Genomic DNA, 25,858 nt, shown 5'->3' with positions numbered 1-25,858 from the left:
TCTAAAACACCTGGGACACCTGGGACACCTTTGTCTGCTCTAAAACACCTGAGACACCTTGGACACCTTTGTCTGCTCTAAAACACCTGGGACACCTGGGACACCTTTGTCTGCTCTAAAACACCTGGGACACCTTTGTCTGCTCTAAAACACCTGGGACACCTGGGACACCTTTGTCTGCTCTAAAACACCTGGGACACCTCGGTCTGCTCTAAAACACCTGAGACACCTGGGACACCTTTGTCTGCTCTAAAACACCTGGGACACCTGGGACACCTTTGTCTGCTCTAAAACACCTGGGACACCTTTGTCTGCTCTAAAACACCTGGGACACCTGGGACACCTTTGTCTGCTCTAAAACACCTGGGACACCTTTGTCTGCTCTAAAACACCTGGGACACCTTGGACACCTTTGTCTGCTCTAAAACACCTGGGACACCTGGGACACCTTTGTCTGCTCTAAAACACCTGAGACACCTGGGACACCTTTGTCTGCTCTAAAACACCTGGGACACCTGGGACACCTTTGTCTGCTCTAAAACACCTGGGACACCTTTGTCTGCTCTAAAACACCTGGGACACCTGGGACACCTTTGTCTGCTCTAAAACACCTGGGACACCTTGGTCTGCTCTAAAACACCTGGGACGCCTTGGTCTGATCTAAAACACCTGGGACACCTTTGTCTGCTCTAAAACACCTGGGACACCTGGGTCTGCTCGAAAACACCTGGGACACCTTGGTCTGATCTAAAACACCTTGGTCTGCTCTAAAACACCTGGGACACCTTGGTCTGATCTAAAACACCTGGGACACCTTGGTCTGCTCTAAAACACCTGGGACGCCTTGGTCTGATCTAAAACACCTGGGACACCATGGTCTACTCTAAAACACCTGGGACAACTTGGTCTGCTCTAAAACACCTTAGACTGCTCTAAAACACCTGGGACACCTGGGTCTGCTCGAAAACACCTGGGACACCTTGGTCTGATCTAAAACACCTTGGTCTGCTCTAAAACACCTGGGACACCTTGGTCTGATCTAAAACACCTTGGTCTGCTCTAAAATACCTGGGACACCTTGGTCTGATCTAAAACACCTGGGACACCTTGGTCTGCTCTAAAACACCTGGGACGCCTTGGTCTGATCTAAAACACCTGGGACACCATGGTCTACTCTAAAACACCTGGGACAACTTGGTCTGCTCTAAAACACCTTAGACTGCTCTAAAACACCTGGGACACCTGGGTCTGCTCGAAAACACCTGGGACACCTTGGTCTGCTCTAAAACACATTGGACACCTTGGTCTGATCTAAAACACCTTGGTCTGCTCTAAAACACCTGGGACACCTTGGTCTGATCTAAAACACCTTGGTCTGCTCTAAAACACCTGGGACACCTTGGTCTGCTCTAAAACACCTGGGACGCCTTGGTCTGATCTAAAACACCTGGGACACCTTGGTCTGCTCTAAAACACCTGGGACAACTTGGTCTGCTCTAAAACACCTTGGTCTGCTCTAAAACATCTGGGACGCCTGGGTCTGCTCTAAAACACCTGGGACACCTTGGTCTGATCTAAAAGACCTGGGACACCTTGGTCTGCTCTAAAACACCTGGGACACCTTGGTCTGATCTAAAACACCTGGGACACCTTGGTCTGATCTAAAACACCTTGGTCTGCTCTAAAACACCTGGGACACCTTGGTCTGCTCTAAAATACCTGGGACACCTTGGTCTGCTCTAAAACACCTGGGAAGCCTTGGTCTGATCTAAAACACCTGGGACACCTTGGTCTGCTCTAAAACACCTGGGACACCTTGGTCTGCTCTAAAACACCTGGGACGCCTTGGTCTGATCTAAAACACCTGGGACACCTTGGTCTGCTCTAAAACACCTGGGACACCTTGGTCTGCTCTAAAACACCTGGGACGCCTTGGTCTGATCTAAAAAACCTGGGACACCTTGGTCTGGTCTAAAACACCTGGGACAACTTGGTCTGATCTAAAACACCTTGGTCTGCTCTAAAACACCTGGGACACCTTGGTCTGCTCTAAAATACCTGGGACACCTTGGTCTGATCAAAAACACCTGGGACACCTTGGTCTGATCTAAAACACCTTGGTCTGCTCTAAAACACCTGGGTCACCTTTGTCTGATCTAAAACACCTTGGTCTGCTCTAAAACACCTGGGACACCTTGGTTTGCTCTAAAACACCTGGGACACATTGGTCTGCTCTAAAACACCTGGGACACCTTGGTCTGCTCTAAAACACCTGGGACACCTTGGTTTGCTCTAAAACACCTGGGACACCAGAACAGGGCCAGAACACCAGAACAGGGCTCCGGGCAGCCGAGCGGAAATGGAGGAAAACTCGCCTCCCTGCGGACCTGGCATCCTTTCACTCCCTCCTCTCTACATTTTCCTCCTCTGTCTCTGCTGCTAAAGCCACTTTCTACCATTCTAAATTCCAAGCATCTGCCTCTAACCCTAGGAAGCTCTTTGCCACCTTCTCCTCCCTCCTGAATCCCCCCCCTCATCCCTCTCTGCAGATGACTTCGTCAACCATTTTGAAAAGAAGGTCGACGACATCCGATCCTCGTTTGCTAAGTCAAACGACACCGCTGGTTCTGCTCACACTGCCCTACCCTATGCTCTGACCTCTTTCTCCCCTCTCTCTCCAGATGAAATCTCGCGTCTTGTGACGGCCGGCCGCCCAACAACCTGCCCGCTTGACCCTATCCCCTCCTCTCTTCTCCAGACCATTTCCGGAGACCTTCTCCCTTACCTCACCTCGCTCATCAACTCATCCCTGACCGCTGGCTACGTCCCTCCCGTCTTCAAGAGAGCGAGAGTTGCACCCCTTCTGAAAAAACCTACACTCGATCCCTCCGATGTCAACAACTACAGACCAGTATCCCTTCTCTCTTTTCTCTCCAAAACTCTTGAGCGTGCCGTCCTTGGCCAGCTCTACCGCTATCTCTCTCAGAATGACCTTCTTGATCCAAATCAGTCAGGTTTCAAGACTAGTCATTCAACTGAGACTGCTCTTCTCTGTATCATGGAGCGCTCCGCACTGCTAAAGCTAACTCTCTCTCCTCTGCTCTCATCCTTCTAGACCTATCGGCTGCCTTCGATACTGTGAACCATCAGATCCTCCTCTCCACCCTCTCCGAGTTGGGCATCTCCGGCGCGGCCCACGCTTGGATTGCGTCCTACCTGACAGGTCGCGCCTACCAGGTGGCGTGGCGAGAATCTGTCTCCTCACCACGCGCTCTCACCACTGGTGTCCCCCAGGGCTCTGTTCTAGGCCCTCTCTTATTCTCGCTATACACCAAGTCACTTGGCTCTGTCATAACCTCACATGGTCTCTCCTATCATTGCTATGCAGACGACACACAATTAATCTTCTCCTTTCCCCCTTCTGATGACCAGGTGGCGAATCGCATCTCTGCATGTCTGGCAGACATATCAGTGTGGATGACGGATCACCACCTCAAGCTGAACCTCAGCAAGACGGAGCTCCTCTTCCTCCCGGGGAAGGACTGCCCGTTCCATGATCTCGCCATCACGGTTGACAACTCCATTGTGTCCTCCTCCCAGAGCGCTAAGAACCTTGGCGTGATCCTGGACAACACTCTGACGTTCTCAACTAACATCAAGGCGGTGTCCCGTTCCTGTAGGTTCATGCTCTACAACATCCGCAGAGTACGACCCTGCCTCACACAGGAAGCGGCGCAGGTCCTAATCCAGGCACTTGTCATCTCCCGTCTTGATTACTGCAACTCGCTGTTGGCTGGGCTCCCTGCCTGTGCCATTAAACCCCTACAACTCATCCAGAACGCCGCAGCCCGTCTGGTGTTCAACCTTCCCAAGTTCTCTCACGTCACCCCGCTCCTCCGCTCTCTCCACTGGCTTCCAGTTGAAGCTCGCATCCGCTACAAGACCATGGTGCTTGCCTACGGAGCTGTGAGGGGAACGGCACCTCAGTACCTCCAGGCTCTGATCAGGCCCTACACCCAAACAAGGGCACTGAGTTCATCCACCTCTGGCCTGCTCGCCTCCCTACCACTGAGGAAGTACAGTTCCCGCTCAGCCCAGTCAAAACTGTTCGCTGCTCTGGCCCCCCAATGGTGGAACAAACTCCCTCACGACGCCAGGACAGCGGAGTCAATCACCACCTTCCGGAGACACCTGAAACCCCACCTCTTCAAGGAATACCTAGGATAGGGTAAGTAAGGGTAAGTAATCCTTCTCACCCCCCTTCTCCCCCAAAAAAAAAAGATTTAGATGCAAGTGGCTGTTCCACTGGATGTCATAATATGCACCAATTTGTAAGTCGCTCTGGATAAGAGCGTCTGCTAAATGACTTAAATGTAAATGTAAATGTAACACCTTGGGGTCTGCTCTAAAACACCTGGGACACATTGGTCTGCTCTAAAACACCTGAGACACCAGGGGCACCTTGGTCTGATCTAAAACACCTTGGTCTGCTCTAAAACTCCTGGGACACCTTGGTCTGCTCTAAAACACCTGGGACACCTTGGTCTGCTCTAAAACACCTGGGACACCTTGGTCTGCTCTAAAACACCTGGGACACCTTGGTCTGCTCTAAAACACCTGGGACACCTTGGTCTGCTCTAAAACACCTGGGACACCTTGGTCTGCTCTAAAACACCTGGGACACCTTGGTCTGATCTAAAACACCTGGGACACCTGGGTCTGCTCGAAAACACCTGGGACACCTGGGTCTGCTCGAAAACACCTGGGACACCTTGGTCTGATCTAAAACACCTTGGTCTGCTCTAAAATACCTGGGACACCTTGGTCTGATCTAAAACACCTGGGACACCTTGGTCTGCTCTAAAACACCTGGGACGCCTTGGTCTGATCTAAAACACCTGGGACACCATGGTCTACTCTAAAACACCTGGGACAACTTGGTCTGCTCTAAAACACCTTAGACTGCTCTAAAACACCTGGGACACCTGGGTCTGCTCGAAAACACCTGGGACACCTTGGTCTGATCTAAAACACCTTGGTCTGCTCTAAAACACCTGGGACACCTTGGTCTGATCTAAAACACCTTGGTCTGCTCTAAAATACCTGGGACACCTTGGTCTGATCTAAAACACCTGGGACACCTTGGTCTGCTCTAAAACACCTGGGACACCTTGGTCTGATCTAAAACACCTGGGACACCATGGTCTACTCTAAAACACCTGGGACAACTTGGTCTGCTCTAAAACACCTTAGACTGCTCTAAAACACCTGGGACACCTGTGTCTGCTCGAAAACACCTGGGACACCTTGGTCTGCTCTAAAACACCTTGGACACCTTGGTCTGATCTAAAACACCTTGGTCTGCTCTAAAACACCTGGGACACCTTGGTCTGATCTAAAACACCTGGGACGCCTTGGTCTGATCTAAAACACCTTGGTCTGATCTAAAACACCTGGGACACCTTGGTCTGATCTAAAACACCTTGGTCTGCTCTAAAACACCTGGGACACCTTGGTCTGCTCTAAAACACCTGGGACGCCTTGGTCTGATCTAAAACACCTGGGACACCTTGGTCTGCTCTAAAACACCTGGGACAACTTGGTCTGCTCTAAAACACCTTGGTCTGCTCTAAAACATCTGGGACGCCTGGGTCTGCTCTAAAACACCTGGGACACCTTGGTCTGATCTAAAAGACCTGGGACACCTTGGTCTGCTCTAAAACACCTGGGACACCTTGGTCTGATCTAAAACACCTGGGACACCTTGGTCTGATCTAAAACACCTTGGTCTGCTCTAAAACACCTGGGACACCTTGGTCTGCTCTAAAATACCTGGGACACCTTGGTCTGCTCTAAAACACCTGGGAAGCCTTGGTCTGATCTAAAACACCTGGGACACCTTGGTCTGCTCTAAAACACCTGGGACACCTTGGTCTGCTCTAAAACACCTGGGACGCCTTGGTCTGATCAAAAACACCTGGGACGCCTTGGTCTGATCTAAAACACCTGGGACACCTTGGTCTGCTCTAAAACACCTGGGACACCTTGGTCTGCTCTATAACACCTGGGACAACTTGGACGCATCTAAAACACCTTGGTCTGCTCTAAAACACCTGGAACACCTTGGTCTGATCAAAAACACCTGGGACACCTTGGTCTGATCTAAAACACCTTGGTCTGCTCTAAAACACCTGGGACACCTTTGTCTGATCTAAAACACCTTGGTCTGCTCTAAAACACCTGGGACACCTTGGTTTGCTCTAAAACACCTGGGACACATTGGTCTGCTCTAAAACACCTGGGACACCTTGGTCTGCTCTAAAACACCTGGGACACCTTGGTTTGCTCTGAAACACCTGGGACACCTTGGGGTCTGCTCTAAAACACCTGGGACACATTGGTCTGCTCTAAAACACCTGAGACACCAGGGGCACCTTGGTCTGATCTAAAACACCTTGGTCTGCTCTAAAACTCCTGGGACACCTTGGTCTGCTCTAAAACACCTGGGACACCCTGGTCTGATCTAAAACACCTGGGACACCTTGGTCTGCTCTAAAACACCTGGGACACCTTGGTCTGATCTAAAACACCTGGGACACCTTGGTCTGATCTAAAACACCTTGGTCTGCTCTAAAACACCTGGGACACCTTGGTCTGCTCTAAAATACCTGGGACACCTTGGTCTGCTCTAAAACACCTGGGACGCCTTGGTCTGATCTAAAACACCTGGGACACCTTGGTCTGCTCTAAAACACCTGGGACACCTTGGTCTGCTCTAAAACACCTGGGACAACTTGGTCTGATCTAAAACACCTTGGACTGCTCTAAAACACCTGGGACACCTTGGTATGCTCTAAAATACCTGGGACACCTTGGTCTGATCAAAAACACCTGGGACAACTTGGTCTGATCTAAAACACCTTGGTCTGCTCTAAAACACCTGGGACAACTTGGTCTGATCTAAAACACCTGGGACACCTTGGTCTGATCTAAAACACCTTGGTCTCCTCTAAAACACCTGGGACACCTTGGTCTGATCTAAAACACCTTGGTCTGCTCTAAAACACCTGGGACACCTTGGTCTGCTCTAAAACACCTGGGACACCATGGTCTGCTCTAAAACACCTGAGACACCAGGGGCACTTTGGTCTGATCTAAAACACCTGAGACACCGTGGTCTGATCTAAAACATCTGAGACACCTGGGACACCTTGGTCTGCTCTAAAACACCTGGGACACCTTGGTCTGCTCTAAAACACCTGGGATACCTTGGTCTGCTCTAAAACACCTGGGACACCTTGGTCTGCTCTAAAACACCTGGGACACCTTGGTCTGCTCTAAAACACATGGAACAACATTGAAAGTTGAAACAGGTGTTTCGTTGGAGGGTTGAACCTAAACCCTGCCAATTCCTGTAGTTATTTTCAACCATAGTTGTAGACCTCTGAATAATCACCAGTCCAGTTCCCATCATCTGTGTTTGATTTTAACTTCATTTTACTAGGCAAGTCAGTTAAGAACAAATTATTATTTTCAATGACGGCCTGGGAACAGTGGGTTAACTGCTTGTTCAGGGGCAGAACGATAGATTTGAATCTTGTCAGCACGTGGACTCAATCTTGCAACCTTTCGGTTCCTAGTCCAACGCTCTAACCACTAGGCTACGCTGATCTACATATGGAAGAGGTTAGAGGATCAGATCTGGTCCACCTGATTGGCTTACCTTGGTCTCCACATCTGTCAGTTTGAGGGTCTGATCTGGTCCACCTGATTGGCTTACCTTGGTCTCCACATCTGTCAGTTTGAGGGTCTGATCTGGTCCACCTGATTGGCTTACCTTGGTCTCCACATCTGTCAGTTTGAGGGTCTGATCTGGTCCACCTGATTGGCTTACCTTGGTCTCCACATCTGTCAGTTTGAGGGTCTGCTCAGCTGATTGGCTTACCTTGGTCTCCACATCTGTCAGTTTGAGGGTCTGCTCAGCTGATTGGCTTACCTTGGTCTCCACATCTGTCAGTTTGAGGGTCTGCTCAGCTGATTGGCTGAGGAGGTTGGTCCCGATCTCCAACACGGCGTTGCTCTTCATCTCCTCCATGCAGAACGCAGATTCTCCTGGATGGACCTCTCCAGCTGGAATACAGGGAATAATAGGAACATGGTCAGGGAGAGAGATATACAGGGAATACCAGGAATACGGTCAGGAGAGAGGGGGAGATATACAGGGAATACCAGGAATATGGTCAGGAGAGAGGGAGATATACAGGGAATACCAGGAATACGGTCAGGAGAGAGGGGGAGATATACAGGGGATACCAGGAATATGGTCAGGAGAGACAAAGATATACAGGGAATACCAGGAATATGGTCAGGAGAGACAGAGATATACAGGGAATACCAGGAATATGGTCAGGAGAGAGGGGGAGATATACAGGGAATACCAGGAAATGGTCAGGGAGAGAGATATACAGGGAATACCAGGAAACGGTCAGGAGAGAGGGGGAGATTATTAGGGAATACCAGGAATATGGTCAGGAGAGAGACATACAGGGAATACCAGGGATATGGTCAGGGAGAGAGAGACATACAGGGAATACCAGGAATATGGTCAGCTGAGACATACAGGGAATACCAGGGATATGGTCAGGAGAGAGAGAGACATACAGGGAATACCAGGGATATGGTCAGGAGAGAGAGAGACATACAGGAATACCAAGAATATGGTCAGGAGAGAGATATACAGGGAATACCAGGAATACGGTCAGAGAGGGTCATACAGGGAATACCAGGAATATGGTCAGGAGAGAGAGATACAGGGAATACCAGGAATATGGTCAGGGAGAGAGACATACAGGGAATACCAGGAATATGGTCAGGGAATACAGGGAGATACAGGAATCCCAGGAATAAGGTCAGAGAGAGAGATATACAGGGAATACCAGGAATACGGTCAGGAGAGAGGGAGATATGGCAGGGAATACCAGGAATATGGTCAGGAATATGGTCAGAGAGAGATATACAGGGAATACCAGGAATACGGTCAGGAGACAGGAATACCAGGAGGGGAGACATACAGGGAATACCAGGAATATGTTCAGGGAGAGACATACAGGGAATACCAGGAATATGGTCAGGAGAGAGACATACAGGGAATACCAGGAATATGTTCAGGGGAGAGACATACAGGGAATACCAGGAAACGGTCAGGAGAGAGACATACAGGGAATACCAGGGATATGGTCAGGAGAGAATACCAGGAATATGGTCAGGAGAGAGATATACAGGGAATACCAGGGATATGGTCAGGAGAGAATACCAGGAATATGGTCAGGAGAGAGATATACAGGGAATATCAGGAATATGGTCAGGAGAGAGACATACAGGGAATACCAGGAATATGGTCAGGAGAGAGAGACATACAGGGAATACCAGGAATATGGTCAGGGGAGAGAGACATACAGGGAATACCAGGAATACGATCAGGAGAGAGACATACAGGGAATATCAGGAATATGGTCAGGGGAGAGAGACATACAGGGAATACCAGGAATACGATCAGGAGAGAGAGACATACAGGGAGTACCAGGAATACTATCAGGAGAGAGACATACAGGGAATATCAGGAATATGGTCAGGGAGAGAGACATACAGGGAATACCAGGAATATGGTCAGGAGAGAGACATACAGGGAATACCAGGAATATGGTCAGGAGAGAGACATACAGGGAATACCAGGAATATGGTCAGGAGAGAGACATACAGGGAATACCAGGAATATGGTCAGAGAGAGAGAGAGATATACAGGGAATACCAGGAATATGGTCATTAGAGAGAGATATACAGGGAAAACCAGAAATATAGTCAGGGAGAGAGAGAGATATACAGGGAATACCAGGGATATGGTCAATAGAGAGAGATATACAGGGAATACCAGGAATATAGTCAGGAGAGAGATAGATATATCCATGGAATACCAGGAATATGGTCAATAGAGAGAGATATAATGGGAATGGATCAGAGAGAAAGATATTGAGGGAATACCAGGATTTTTAAGAGAGAGAGAGATATACAGGGAATACCAGGAATACGGTCAGTGAGAGATATACAGGGAATACCAGGAAACGGTCAGTGAGAGAGATATACAGGGAATACCAGGAATATGGTCAGGAGAGAGATATACAGGGAATACCAGGAAACGGTCAGTGAGAGAGATATACAGGGAATACCAGGATTATGGTCAGGAGAGAGACATACAGGGAATACCAGGAATACGGTCAGGAGAGAGACATACAGGGAATACCAGGAAACAGTCAGGGAGAGAGAGACATACAGGGAATACCAGGAATACGGTCAGGTGAGAGATATACAGGGAATACCAGGAAACGGTCAGGAGAGAGACACACAGGGAATACCAGGAATACGGTCAGGAGAGAGACATACAGGGAATACCAGGAAACAGTCAGGGAGAGATATACAGGGAATACCAGGAATATGGTCAGGAGAGAGGGGAGGTATACAGGGAATACCAGGAATATGGTCAGGAGAGAGAGACATACAGGGAATACCAGGAATATGGTCAGGAGAGACAGAGATATACAGGGAACACCAGGAATATGGTCAGAGAGAGAGATACAGGGAATACCAGGATTTTTAAGGAGAGAAAGAGGGATACAGGGAATATCTGGAATATGGTCAGGAGAGAGAGGGAGATATACAGGGAATACCAGGAATATGGTCAGTGAGAGAGAGACATACAGGGAATATCAGGAATATGGTCAGGGAGAGAGACATACAGGGAATACCAGGAATACGATCAGGAGAGAGAGACATACAGGGAGTACCAGGAATACTATCAGGAGAGAGACATACAGGGAATATCAGGAATATGGTCAGGGGAGAGAGACATACAGGGAATACCAGGAATATGGTCAGGAGAGAGACATACAGGGAATACCAGGAATATGGTCAGGAGAGAGACATACAGGGAATACCAGGAATATGGTCAGGAGAGAGACATACAGGGAATACCAGGAATATGGTCAGGAGAGAGAGAGATATATACAGGGAATACCAGGAATATGGTCAATAGAGAGAGATATACAGGGAAAACCAGGAAACGGTCAGTGAGAGAGATATACAGGGAATACCAGGATTATGGTCAGGAGAGAGACATACAGGGGAATACCAGGAATTTTCAGGAGAGAGACATACAGGGAATACCAGGAAATGGTCAGGAGAGAGAGACATACAGGGAATACCAGGAATACGGTCAGGAGAGAGACATACAGGGAATACCAGGAATACGGTCAGGAGAGAGACACACAGGGAATACCAGGAATACGGTCAGGAGAGAGACATACAGGGAATACCAGGAAACAGTCAGGGAGAGAGATATACAGGGAATACCTGGAATACGGTCAGGAGAGAGGGGAGGTATACAGGAATACCAGGAATATGGTCAGGAGAGAGAGACATACAGGGAATACCAGGAATATGGTCAGGAGAGACAGAGATATACAGGGAACACCAGGAATATGGTCAGAGAGAGAGATACAGGGAATACCAGGATTTTAAGGAGAGAAAGAGGGATACAGGGAATATCTGGAATATGGTCAGGAGAGAGGGAGATATACAGGGAATACCAGGAATATGGTCTGGAGAGAGAGACATACAGGGAATACCAGGAATATGGTCAGGGGAGAGAGACATACAGGGAATACCAGGAATATGGTCAGGAGAGAGACATACAGGGAGTACCAGGAATACTATCAGGAGAGAGAGACATACAGGGAATATCAGGAATATGGTCAGGGAGAGAGACATACAGGGAATACCAGGAATATGGTCAGGAGAGAGAGACATACAGGGAATACCAGGAATATGGTCAGGAGAGAGACATACAGGGAATACCAGGAATATGGTCAGGATAGAGACATACAGGGAATACCAGGAATATGGTCAGGAGAGAGATAAACAGGGAATACCAGGAATATGGTCAGTAGAGAGAGATATACAGGGAAACCAGGAATATAGTCAGGAGAGAGAGAGATATACAGGGAATACCAGGAATAGGGTAATAGAGAGAGATATACAGGGAATACCAGGAATATAGTCAGGAGAGAGATATATCCATGGAATACCAGGAATATGGTCAATAGAGAGATATAATGGGAATACAGATCAGAGAGAAAGATATTGAGGGAATACCAGGATTTTTAAGAGAGAGAGATATACAGGGAATACCAGGAATACGGTCAGTGAGAGAGATATACAGGGAATACCAGGAAACGGTCAGTGAGAGAGATATACAGGGAATACAGGAATACGGTCAGGAGAGAGATATACAGAATACCAGGAAACGGTCAGTGAGAGAGATATACAGGGAATACCAGGATTATGGTCAGAGAGAGACATACAGGGAATACCAGGAATACGGTCAGGAGAGAGACATACAGGGAATACCAGGAAACAGTCAGAGAGAGAGACATACAGGGAATACCAGGAATACGGTCAGGGAGAGATATACAGGGAATACCAGGAAACGGTCAGGAGAGAGACACACAGGGAATACCAGGAATACGGTCAGGAGAGAGACATACAGGGAATACCAGGAAACAGTCAGGGAGAGAGATATACAGGGAATACCAGGAATACGGTCAGGAGAGGAGGTATACAGGAATACCAGGAATATGGTCAGGAGAGAGAGACATACAGGGAATACCAGGAATATGGTCAGAGAGAGACAGAGATATACAGGGAACACCAGGATTTATGGTCAGAGAGAGAGATACAGGGAATACCAGGATTTTAAGGAGAGAAAGAGGGATACAGGGAATATCTGGAATATGGTCAGGAGAGAGAGGGAGATATACAGGGAATACCAGGAATATGGTCAGGAGAGAGACATACAGGGAATACCAGGAATACGATCAGGAGACAGAGAGATACAGGGAATACCAGAACACGATCAGGAGAGAGAGAGATACAGGGAATACCAGGAATACGATCAGGAGAGAGAGAGATACAGGGAATATCTGGAATATGGTCAGAGAGAGAGAGATATACAGGGAATACCAGGAATACTGCCATGATAGAAATATATTCAGGGAATACCAGGAATATGGTCAGAGAGAGATGTAATGGGAATACCAGGAATATTGTCAGGAGAGAGAGATACAGGGAATATATCAGGAGAGAAAGATATGCAGGGAATTCCAGGAATATGGTACAGAGAGAGACACAGGGAAAACCAGGATTTTGTAAGGAGAGAGAGACAGGGAATATCAGGAATATGGTCTGAGAGAGAGATACAGGAATATCAGGAATATGGTCAGAGAGAGAGATATACAGGGAATACCAGGAATATGGTCAGGAGGAGAGATACAGGAATACCAGGAATATGGTCAGAGATAGAGATATACAGGGAATACCAGGAATATGGTCAGGAGAGAGAGATACAGGGAATACCAGGAATATGGTCAGGAGAGAGACATACAGGGAATACCAGGAATATGGTCAGAGAGAGATATACAGGGAATACCAGGAATATGGTGACCAGACAGGGAGGTATTCAGAGGCTCTATACAGACCAGACAGGGAGGTATTCAGGACTCTATACAGACCAGGGAGTATTCTCTATACAGACCAGACAGGGAGGTATTCAGAGGCTCTATACAGACCCGACAGGGAGGTATTCAGAGGCTCTATACAGACCCGACAAGGAAGTATGCAGGTATTCACAGACTCTATACAGACCAGACAGGGAGGTATTCAGGGGCTATATACAGACCAGACGGAGGTATTCAGAGGCTCTGTACAGACCAGACAGCAAGGTATTCATAGGCTCTATACAGACCAGACAGGGAGGTATTCAGAGGCTATATACAGACCAGACAGCGAGGTATTCAGAGGCTCTATACAGACCAGACAGGGAGGTATTCAGAGACTCTATACAGACCAGACAGGGGGAGTATTCAGAGACTCTATACAGACCAGACAGGGAGGACTCTATTCAGGTATTCAGAGACTCTATACAGACCAGACAGGGAGGTATTCAGCTCTATACAGACCAGACAGGGAGGTATTCAGAGACTCTATACAGACCAGACATGGAGGTATTCAGGTATTCAGAGACTCTATACAGACCAGACAGGGAGGTATTCAGAGGGTCTATACAGACCAGACAGGGAGGTATTCAGAGGCTCTATACAGACCAGACAGGGAGGTATTCAGAGTCTCTATACAGACCAGACAGGGAGGTATTCAGAGGCTCTATACAGACCAGACAGGGAGGTATTCAGAGTCTCTATACAGACCAGACAGGGAGGTATTCAGAGACTCTATACAGACCAGACATGGTGGTATTCAGGTATTCAGAGACTCTATACAGACCAGACAGGGACTCTATACAGACCAGACAGGGAGGTATTCAGAGACTCTATACAGACCAGACAGGGGAGGTATTCAGAGGCTCTATACAGACCAGACAGGAGGTATTCAGAGGACTCTATACAGACCCAGTATTCACAGGCTCTATACAGACCAGACAGGGAGGTATTCAGGTAGGCTCTATACAGACCAGACAGGGAGGTATTCAGAGACTCTATACTAGTATTCAGAGACTCTATACAGACCAGACAGGGAGGTATTCAGAGACTCTATACAGACCAGACAGGGGGAGGTATTCAGAGACTCTATACAGACCAGACAGGGAGGTATTCAGAGGCTCTATATCAGACCAGACAGGGAGGCTCTATACAGACCAGACAGGGAGGTACTCTATACAGACCAGACAGGAGGTATTCAGAGACTCTATTCAGAGGCTCTATACAAACCAGACAGGGAGGTATTTTCTCTATACAGACCAGACAGGGAGGTATTCAGAGACTCTATACAGACCAGACAGGGAGGTACAGACTCCAGACCAGACAGGGAGGTATTATAAAGACCAGACATGTATTCAGAGGCTCTATACAGACCAGACAGGGGAGGTACAGACCAGACAGGGAGGTATTCATAGACTCTATACAGACCAGACAGGGAGGTATTCAGGCTCTATATTCAGAGGCTCTATACAGACCAGACAGGGAGGTATTCAGAACTCTATACAGACCAGACATATTGGACTCTATACAGACCAGACAGGGAGGTATTCAGAGACTCTACCCAGGGGTATTCAGAGGCTCACAGACCAGACAGGGAGGAGGTATTCAGAGGCTCTATACAGACCAGACAGGAGGTATTCAGGCTCTATACAGACCAGACAGGGAGGTATTCAGAGACTCTATACAGACCAGACAGGAGGTATTCTATTCAGACTCTATAAAGACCAGACAGGGAGGTATTCATAGACTCTATACAGACCAGACAGGAGGTATTTCAGACTCTATACAAACCAGACAGGGAGGTATTCAGGTATTCAGAGACTCTATACAGACCAGACAGGGAGGTATTCAGGTATACAGACCAGAGGTCTATACAGACCAGACAGGGGGTATTCACAGCACTCTATACAGACCATCAGGGAGGTATTTAGACTCTATACAGACCAGACTCTATACTATAAATAGGGAATTTGACAGAGACTCTTACAGACCAGACAGGGAGGTATTCAGAGACTCTATACAGACCAGAAAGGGAGGTATTCAGAGGCTCTATACAGACCAGACAGGGAGGTATTCAGAGGCTCTATACAGACCAGACAGGGAGGTATTCAGAGGCTCTATACAGACCAGACAGGGAGGTATTCAGAGGCTCTATACAGACCAGACAGGGAGGTATTCAGAGACTCTATACAGACCAGACAGGGAGGTATTCAGAGGCTCTATACAGACCAGACAGGGAGGTATTCAGAGGCTCTATACAGACCAGACAGGGAGGTATTCAGGTATTCAGAGGCTCTATACAGACCAGACAGGGAGGTATTCAGAGACTCTATACAGACCAGACAGGGAGTTATTCATAGACTCTATACAGACCAGACAGGGAGGTATTCAGAGACTCTATAAAGACCAGACAGGGAGGTATTCAGGTATTCAGAGACTCTATACAGACCAGACAGGGAGGAGACTCTATACAGACCAGACAGGGAGGTATTCTCAGACTCTATACAGACCAGACAGGGAGGTATTCAGAGGCTCTATACAGACCAGACAGGGAGGTATTCATAGTATTCAGAGACTCTATACAGACCAGACAGGGAGGTATTCTACTCTATACAGACCAGACAGGGAGGTATTCAGAGACTCTATACAGACCAGACAGGGAGGTATTCAGAGACTCTATACAGACCAGACAGGGAGGTATTCAGAGGCTCTATACAGACCAGACAGGGAGGTATTCAGAGACTCTATACAGACCAGACAGGGAGGTATTCAGGTATTCAGAGACTCTATACAGACCAGACAGGGAGGTATTCAGAGGCTCTATACAGACCAGACAGGGAGGTATTCAGGTATTCAGAGGCTCTATACAGACCAGACAGGGAGGTATTCAGGTATTCAGAGGCTCTATACAGACCAGACAGGGAGGTATTCAGAGACTCTATACAGACCAGACAGGGAGGTATTCATAGACTCTATACAGACCAGACAGGGAGGTATTCAGAGACTCTATACAGACCAGACAGGGAGGTATTCAGAGACTCTATACAGACCAGACAGGGAGGTATTCATAGACTCTATACAGACCAGACAGGGAGGTATTCAGATACTCTATACAGACCAGACAGGGAGGTATTCAGGTATTCAGAGACTCTATACAGACCAGACAGGGAGGTATTCACAGACTCTATACAGACCAGACAGGGAGGTATTCAGAGACTCTATACAGACCAGACAGGGAGGTATTCAGAGACTCTATACAGACCCAGGGGGGTATTCAGACAGTATTCCAGAGGCTCTATACAGACCAGACAGGGAGGTATTCAGAGACTCTATACAGACCAGACAGGGAGGTATTCAGAGACTCTATACAGACCAGACAGGGAGGTATATACAGAGACTCACAGACCAGACAGGGAGGTATTCAGAGGCTCTATACAGACCAGACAGGGAGGTATGCAGGTATTCACAGACTCTATACAGACCAGACAGGGAGGTATTCAGAGGCTCTATACAGACCCGACAGGGAGGTATTCAGAGGCTCTATACAGACCCGACAAGGAAGTATGCAGGTATTCACAGACTCTATACAGACCAGACAGGGAGGTATTCAGGGACTCTATACAGACCAGACAGGGAGGTATTCATAGGTATACAGACCAGACAGGGAGAGTACAGAGACTCTATACAGACCAGACAGGGGAGGTATTCAGAGACTCTATACAGACCAGACAGGGAGGTATTCAGAGACTCTATACAGACCAGACAGGGAGGTATTCAGAGACTCTATACAGACCAGACAGGGAGGTATTCAGAGACTCTATACAGACCAGACAGGGAGGTATTCAGGTATACAGACCAGACAGAGACTCTATATAGACCAGACAGTGAGGTATTCAGAGACTCTATACAGACCAGACAGGGAGGTATTCAGAGACTCTATACAGACCAGACAGGGAGGTATTCAGAGGCTCTATCCAGACCAGACAGGGAGGTATTCAGGTATTCAGAGACTCTATACAGACCAGAGAGGGAGGTATTCAGAGACTCTATACAGACCAGACAGGGAGGTATTCAGGTATTCAGAGACTCTATACAGACCAGACAGGGAGGTATTCAGAGGCTCTATACAGACCAGACAGGGAGGTATTCAGGTATTCAGAGGCTCAATACAGACCAGACAGGGACGTATTCAGGTATTCAGAGGCTCTATACAGACCAGACAGGGAGGTATTCAGAGACTCTATACAGACCAGACAGGGAGGTATTCAGAGACTCTATACAGACCAGACAGGGAGGTATTCAGAGACTCTATACAGACCAGACAGGGAGGTATTCAGAGACTCTATACAGACCAGACAGGGAGGTATTCATAGACTGAATACAGACCAGACAGGGAGGTATTCAGATACTCTATACAGACCAGACAGGGAGGTATTCAGGTATTCAGAGACTCTATACAGACCAGACAGGGAGGTATTCAGAGACTCTATACAGACCAGACAGGGAGGTATTCACAGACTCTATACAGACCAGACAGGGAGGTATTCAGAGACTCTATACAGACCAGACAGGGAGGTATTCAGAGGCTCTATACAGACCAGACAGGGAGGTATTCAGAGGCTCTATACAGACCAGACAGGGAGGTATTCAGAGGCTCTATACAGACCAGACAGGGAGGTATTCAGAGGCTCTATACAGACCAGACAGGGAGGTATTCAGAGGCTCTATACAGACCAGACAGGGAGGTATTCAGAGGCTCTATACAGACCAGACAGGGAGGTATTCAGAGGCTCTATACAGACCAGACAGGGAGGTATTCAGGTATTCAGAGGCTCTATACAGACCAGACAGGGAGGTATTCAGAGGCTCTATACAGACCAGACAGGGAGGTATTCAGAGACTCTATACAGACCAGACAGGGAGGTATTCAGAGGCTCTATACAGACCAGACAGGGAGGTATTCAGAGACTCTATACAGACCAGACAGGGAGGTATTCAGAGACTCTATACAGACCAGACAGGGAGGTATTCAGAGACTCTATACAGACCAGACATGGTGGTATTCAGGTATTCAGATACTCTATACAGACCAGACAGGGAGGTATTCAGGTATTCAGAGACTCTATACAGACCAGACAGGGAGGTATTCACAGACTCTATACAGACCAGACAGGGAGGTATTCAGAGGCTCTATACAGACCAAACAGGGAGATATTCAGGTATTCAGAGACTCTATATAGACCAGACAGTGAGGTATTCAGAGACTCTATACAGACCAGACAGGGAGGTATTCAGAGACTCTATACAGACCAGACAGGGAGGTATTCAGAGGCTCTATCCAGACCAGACAGGGAGGTATTCAGGTATTCAGAGACTCTATACAGACCAGACAGGGAGGTATTCAGAGACTCTATACAGACCAGACAGGGAGGTATTCAGGTATTCAGAGGCTCTATACAGACCAGACAGGGAGGTATTCAGGTATTCAGAGGCTCTATACAGACCAGACAGGGAGGTATTCAGAGACTCTATACAGACCAGACAGGGAGGTATTCATAGACTCAATACAGACCAGATAGGGAGGTATTCAGAGACTCTATACAGACCAGACAGGGAGGTATTCAGGTATTCAGAGACTCTATACAGACCAGACAGGGAGGTATTCATAGACTCTATACAGACCAGACAGGGAGGTATTCAGAGACTCTATACAGACCAGACAGGGAGGTATTCAGAGACTCTCAGAGACCTATACAGACCAGACAGGGAGGTATTCAGAGACTCTATACAGACCAGACAGGGAGGTATTATTCAGAGGCTCTATCCAGACCAGACAGGGAGGTATTCAGAGGCTCTATACAGACCAGACAGGGAGGTATTCAGAGGCTCTATACAGACCAGACAGGGGAGGTATTCAGAGGCTCTATACAGACCAGACAGGGAGGCATTCAGAGGCTCTATACAGACCAGACAGGGAGGTATTCAGAGGCTCTATACAGACCAGACAGGGAGGTATTCAGGTATTCAGAGACTCTATACAGACCAGACAGGGAGGTATTCAGAGGGTCTATACAGACCAGACAGGGAGGTATTCAGGTATTCAGAGGCTCTATACAGACCAGACAGGGAGGTATTCAGGTATTCAGAGGCTCTATACAGACCAGACAGGGAGGTATTCAGAGACTCTATACAGACCAGACAGGGAGGTATTCAGAGACTCTATACAGACCAGACAGGGAGGTATTCAGACTCTATACAGACCAGACAGGGGAGGGGTATTCTCTATACAGACCAGACAGGGAGGTATTCAGAGACTCTATACAGACCAGACAGGGAGGTATTCAGAGACTCTATACAGACCAGACAGGGGAGGTATTCAGAGACTCTATACAGACCAGACAGGAGGTATTCAGAGGCTCTATACAGACCAGACAGGGAGGTATTCAGGTATTCAGAGACTCTATACAGACCAGACAGGGAGGTATTCAGAGACTCTATACAGACCAGACAGTGAGGTATTCAGAGACTCTATACAGACCAGACAGGGAGGTATTCAGAGACTCTATACAGACCAGACAGGGAGGTATTCAGAGGCTCTATCCAGACCATACAGGGAGGTATTCAGAGACTCTATACAGACCAGACAGGGAAGTATTCAGGTATTCAGAGACTCTATACAGACCAGACAGGGAGGTATTCAGAGGCTCTATACAGACCAGACAGGGAGGTATTCATAGACTATATACAGACCAGACAGGGAGGTATTCATAGACTCAATACAGACCAGACAGGGAGATATTCAGAGGCTCTATACAGACCAGACAGGGAGGTATTCAGAGACTCTATACAGACCAGACAGGAGGTATTCAGAGACTCTATACAGACCAGACAGGAGGTATTCAGAGGCTCTATACAGACTAGACAGGGAGGTATTCAGCGACTCTATACAGACCAGACAGGAGGTATTCAGAGACTCTATACAGACCAGACAGGAGGTATTCAGAGGCTCTATACAGACCAGACAGGGAGATATTCAGAGACTCTATACAGACTAGACAGGGAGGTATTCAGAGACTCTATACAGACCAGACAGGAGGTATTCAGAGACTCTATACAGATCAGACAGGAGGTATTCAGAGACTCTATAAAGACCAGACAGGGAGGTATTCAGAGACTCTATACAGACCAGACAGGGAGGTATTCAGAGGCTCTATACAGACCAGACAGGGAGGTATTCAGAGGCTCTATACAGACCAGACAGGGAGGTATTCAGAGGCTCTATAAAGACCAGACAGGGAGGTATTCAGAGGCTCTATACAGACCAGACAGGGAGGTATTCAGAGGCTCTATACAGACCAGACAGGGAGGTATTCAGAGGCTCTATACAGACCAGACAGGGAGGTATTCAGAGTCTCTATACAGACCAGACAGGGAGGTATTCAGAGACTCTATACAGACCAGACAGGGAGGTATTCAGAGGCTCTATACAGACCAGACAGGGAGGTATTCAGAGACTCTATACAGACCAGACAGGGAGGTATTCAGAGACTCTATACAGACCAGACAGGGAGGTATTCAGAGACTCTATACAGACCAGACAGGGAGGTATTCAGAGACTCTATACAGACCAGACAGGGAGGTATTCATAGACTCTATACAGACCAGACAGGAGGTATTCAGAGACTCTATACAGACCAGACAGGGAGGTATTCAGAGACTCTATACAGACCAGACAGGGAGGTATTCAGAGACTCTATACAGACCAGACAGGAGGTATTCAGAGACTCTATACAGACCAGACACAGGGAGGTATTCAGACTCTATACAGACCAGACAGGGAGGTATTCAGAGACTCTATACAGACCAGACAGGGAGGTATTACAGACCAGACAGGTATTCAGAGACTCTATACAGACCAGACAGGGAGGTATTCAGAGACTCTATACAGACTCTATACAGACCAGGGAGGAGGTATTCAGAGACTCTATACAGACCAGACAGGAGGTATTCAGAGACTCTATACAGACTAGACAGGGAGGTATTCAGAGGCTCTATACAGACCAGACAGGGAGGTATTCAGAGGCTCTATCCAGACCAGACAGGGAGGTATTCAGGTATTCAGAGACTCTATACAGACCAGACAGGGAGGTATTCAGAGACTCTATACAGACCAAACAGGGAGGTATTCAGGTATTCAGAGACTCTATACAGACCAGACAGGGAGGTATTCAGAGACTCTATACAGACCAGACAGGGAGGTATTCAGAGACTCTATAAAGACCAGACAGGAGGTATTCAGAGACTCTATACAGACCAGACAGGGAGGTATTCAGAGACTCTATACAGACCAGACAGGGAGGTATTCAGAGACTCTATACAGACCAGACAGGGAGGTATTCAGAGACTCTATACAGACCAGACAGGGAGGTATTCAGAGACTCTATACAGACCAGACAGGGAGGTATTCAGGTATTCAGAGACTCTATACAGACCAGACAGGGAGGTATTCAGAGGCTCTATACAGACCAGACAGGGAGGTATTCAGAGGCTCTATACAGACCAGACAGGGAGGTATTCAGAGGCTCTATACAGACCAGACAGGGAGGTATTCACAGGCTTTCCCAGCAGAGGTTATAAGGCAGCTTTTCCCAAACTTAGTCCTCTGCACCCCGAGGGGTGCACGTTTTGGTTTCTGCTGTAACAGTATACCGCTGAAACAAACGATCAAGGCTTGATGATTAGTTGATTGTTTGAATCAGCTGTATAGTGCTGGGGCAAAAACCAACATGGTCACCCAGGGGAGGGGGTTGTTGGGGGGCTCAGGTTAGTATTGTGGTAAAGGTAAACTGATCCCTGATCTGTGCCGAAGGGAAACTTCTGTCCAGGTGCTTCCTGTTTTTATCAACAGCGAGGTCAGGGGTTATGTCTCTTACACAGTACCAGTCAAATGTTTGGACACACCTACTCATACCAGGGTTTATCTTTATTTTTGACTATCTTCTACATTGTAGAATAATAGTGAAGACATCAACACTATGAAATTCATGTACCTTTTCTACCTTGTCACAACACAACAACTGATTGGCTCAAACGCATTAAGAAGGAAAGAAATTCCACAAATTAACTTTTAACAAGGCCAACCTTTTAATTGAAATGCATTCCAGGTGACTAACACATGAAGCTGGTTGAGAGAATGCCAAGAGTGTGTAAAGCTGTCATCAAGGCAAAAGGGTGTCTACTTTGAAGAATTTAAAATATTAAATATATTTTGATTTGTTTAACACTTTTTTGGTTACTATTTGATTCCATATGTTTTTTTTTTGTATAGTTTTGACATCTACACTACTATTCTACAATGTAGAAAATGGTTTAAAAAATAAAAGAAAAACCCTGGAATGAGTAGGAGTGTCCAAACTGAGGAGTGTCCAAACTGAGGAGTGTCCAAACTGAGGAGTGTCCAAACTGAGGAGTGTCCAAACTGAGGAGTGTCCAAACTGAGGAGTGTCCAAACTGAGGAGTGTCCAAACTGAGGAGTGTCCAAACTGAGGAGTGTCCAAACTGAGGAGTGTCCAAACTGAGGAGTGTCCAAACTGAGGAGTGTCCAAACTGAGGAGTGTCCAAACAAGGAGTGTCCAAACTGAGGAGTGTCCAAAGGCATTAGGCTCTTGATGTTTTTGTGTGGAATCCCACCAACCACCACTCAACACTGAAAACATAAATCACAGAACCATTTGGACTGGTGAGGAAAGGTGGTGACAGAGTTTGTAAACGACATTGCGAACCGGATCCAACAGTTCGGCCCTTTATTCTGATGAATAGAAACAAGGGAGAGATGGGAGGGTTCACTCACTCGCTGTGAAAAAAAAAACTAAAAAAGTGCCATTGTCAATGACCTTTTCACCACACAGACAACACCCTGCCCTCGGTGTGGTCCACAGAATAGACAGTCGTTTTAACACGTCTGGTTTAGTGGGTCATGGCCTTTGCTGGGTGAATAAACTCTAGAGATTTACTTGACAATGTTGTTTTCACTGATAAGGTCATCTGGGGAAAGATCAAGTCTACACACACACACGGACACACACACAGGGAGACACGCGGACACACACACACACACACACACACACACACACACACACACACACACACACACACACACACACACACACACACACACACACACACACACACAGAGAGAGACACACACAGAGGGAGACACACGGACACACACACACACACACACACACACACACACACACACACACACACACACACACACACACACACACACACACACACACACACACACACACACACACACACACAGAGAGGGAGACACGCGGACACGGACACACACACACAGAGGGAGACACGCGGACACACACAGAGGGAGACACGCGGACACGGACACACACACACAGAGACACACACACAGAGGGAGACACGCGGACACGGACACACACACACACACACAGAGACACACAGAGACAGACAGACAGACAGACAGTCAGACAGACAGACAGACAGACAGACAGACAGACAGACAGACAGACAGACAGACAGACAGTATATTTAAGACTGTAACGGACATTGTTGGAAGGATTGGACCAAGGTGCAGCGTGGAAGGCGTTCGTCATATTTATTCATGTGAACCAGAAACAAAACAATTAAAGAGTAACAAAAATGAACGTGCAGCTTTGTAGTGTAAAAGGCTACAGTACAAAAACAAGATCCCACACACAACAGGTAGAAAAAAGGCTGCCAAAATATGATCCCCAATCAGAGACAACGATAGACAGTTGCCTCTGATTGGGAACCATACCAGGCCAACATAGAAACAAAAAACTAGAATGCCCACCCTAGTCACACCCTGACCTAACCAAATAGAGAAATAAAAGGATCTCTGAGATCAGACATTTGTATCAGTACATTATCCCTCCAAAGTCGAGGATTTTAAACTAACATATTGTTATAAAATGGCCATGTCAAAGATAATTTATTTGATTAGAACACGTAGGACCCCTGAAGGTATCAAATCATAAACTACAACAATTATTGGATGAAACATTGAATTTGTCCTTACTGCTATTAGCCAATAGAAACACATTGAATAACAGATAGTCCTTTCTGCTATTAGCCAATAGAAACACATTGAATAACAGATAGTCCTTACTGCTATTAGCCAATAGAAACACATTAAATTTTTTTTTTTTTTTTTTTACCAGGCAAGTCAGTTAAGAACATATTCTTATTTTCAATGACGGCCTGGGAACAGTGGGTTAACTGCCTGTTCAGGGGCAGAACGACAGATTTGTACCTTGTCAGCTCGGGGGTTTGAACTCGCAACCTTCCGGTTACTAGTCCAACGCTCTAACCACTAGGCTACGCTGCCGCCCCCCGAATAACAGATAGTCCTTACTGCTATTAGCCAATAGAAACACATTGAATAACAGATTCACTACGTGGAATAACAGATTCACTACGTGGATTAACAGATTCACTACGTGGAATAACAGATTCACTACGTGGAATAACAGATTCACTACGTGGAATAACAGATTCACTACGTGGAATAACAGATTCACTACGTGGAATAACAGATTCACTACGTGGAATAACAGATTCACTATGTGGAATAACAGATTCACTACGTGGAATAACAGATTCACTACGTGGAATAACAGATTCACTATGTGGAATAACAGATTCACTACGTGGAATAACAGATTCACTACGTGGATTAACAGATTCACTACGTGGAATAACAGATTCACTACGTGGAATAACAGATTCACTACGTGGAATAACAGATTCACTACGTGGAATAACAGATTCACTACGTGGAATAACAGATTCACTACGTGGAATAACAGATTCACTATGTGGAATAACAGATTCACTACGTGGAATAACAGATTCACTACGTGGAATAACAGATTCACTATGTGGAATAACAGATTCACTATGTGGAATAACATATTCACTACGTGGAATAACAGATTCACTACGTGGAATAACATATTCACTACGTGGAATAACAGATTCACTACGTGGAATAACAGATTCACTATGTGGAATAACAGATTCACTACGTGGAATAACAGATTCACTATGTGGAATAACAGATTCACTACGTGGAATAACAGATTCACTATGTGGAATAACAGATTCACTATGTGGAATAACAGATTCACTACGTGGAATAACAGATTCACTATGTGGAATAACAGATTCACTACGTGGAATAACAGATTCAA

General features: G+C 46.9%; 1 pseudogene; it reads right to left on the bottom strand.

The window, feature by feature from the left end:
* The window catches only part of LOC118381967 (angiopoietin-2-like), a 153,784-nt pseudogene that overhangs the window by 126,119 nt on the left and 1,807 nt on the right, over positions 1-25,858 (bottom strand).

Source organism: Oncorhynchus keta, chromosome 20, assembly GCF_023373465.1.
Source record: "Oncorhynchus keta strain PuntledgeMale-10-30-2019 chromosome 20, Oket_V2, whole genome shotgun sequence".
In the NCBI taxonomy this organism is placed as follows: domain Eukaryota; kingdom Metazoa; phylum Chordata; class Actinopteri; order Salmoniformes; family Salmonidae; genus Oncorhynchus; species Oncorhynchus keta.
Note: the sequence above shows the minus strand (reverse complement) of the source record. Positions and strands in the feature narration are given on the sequence as shown.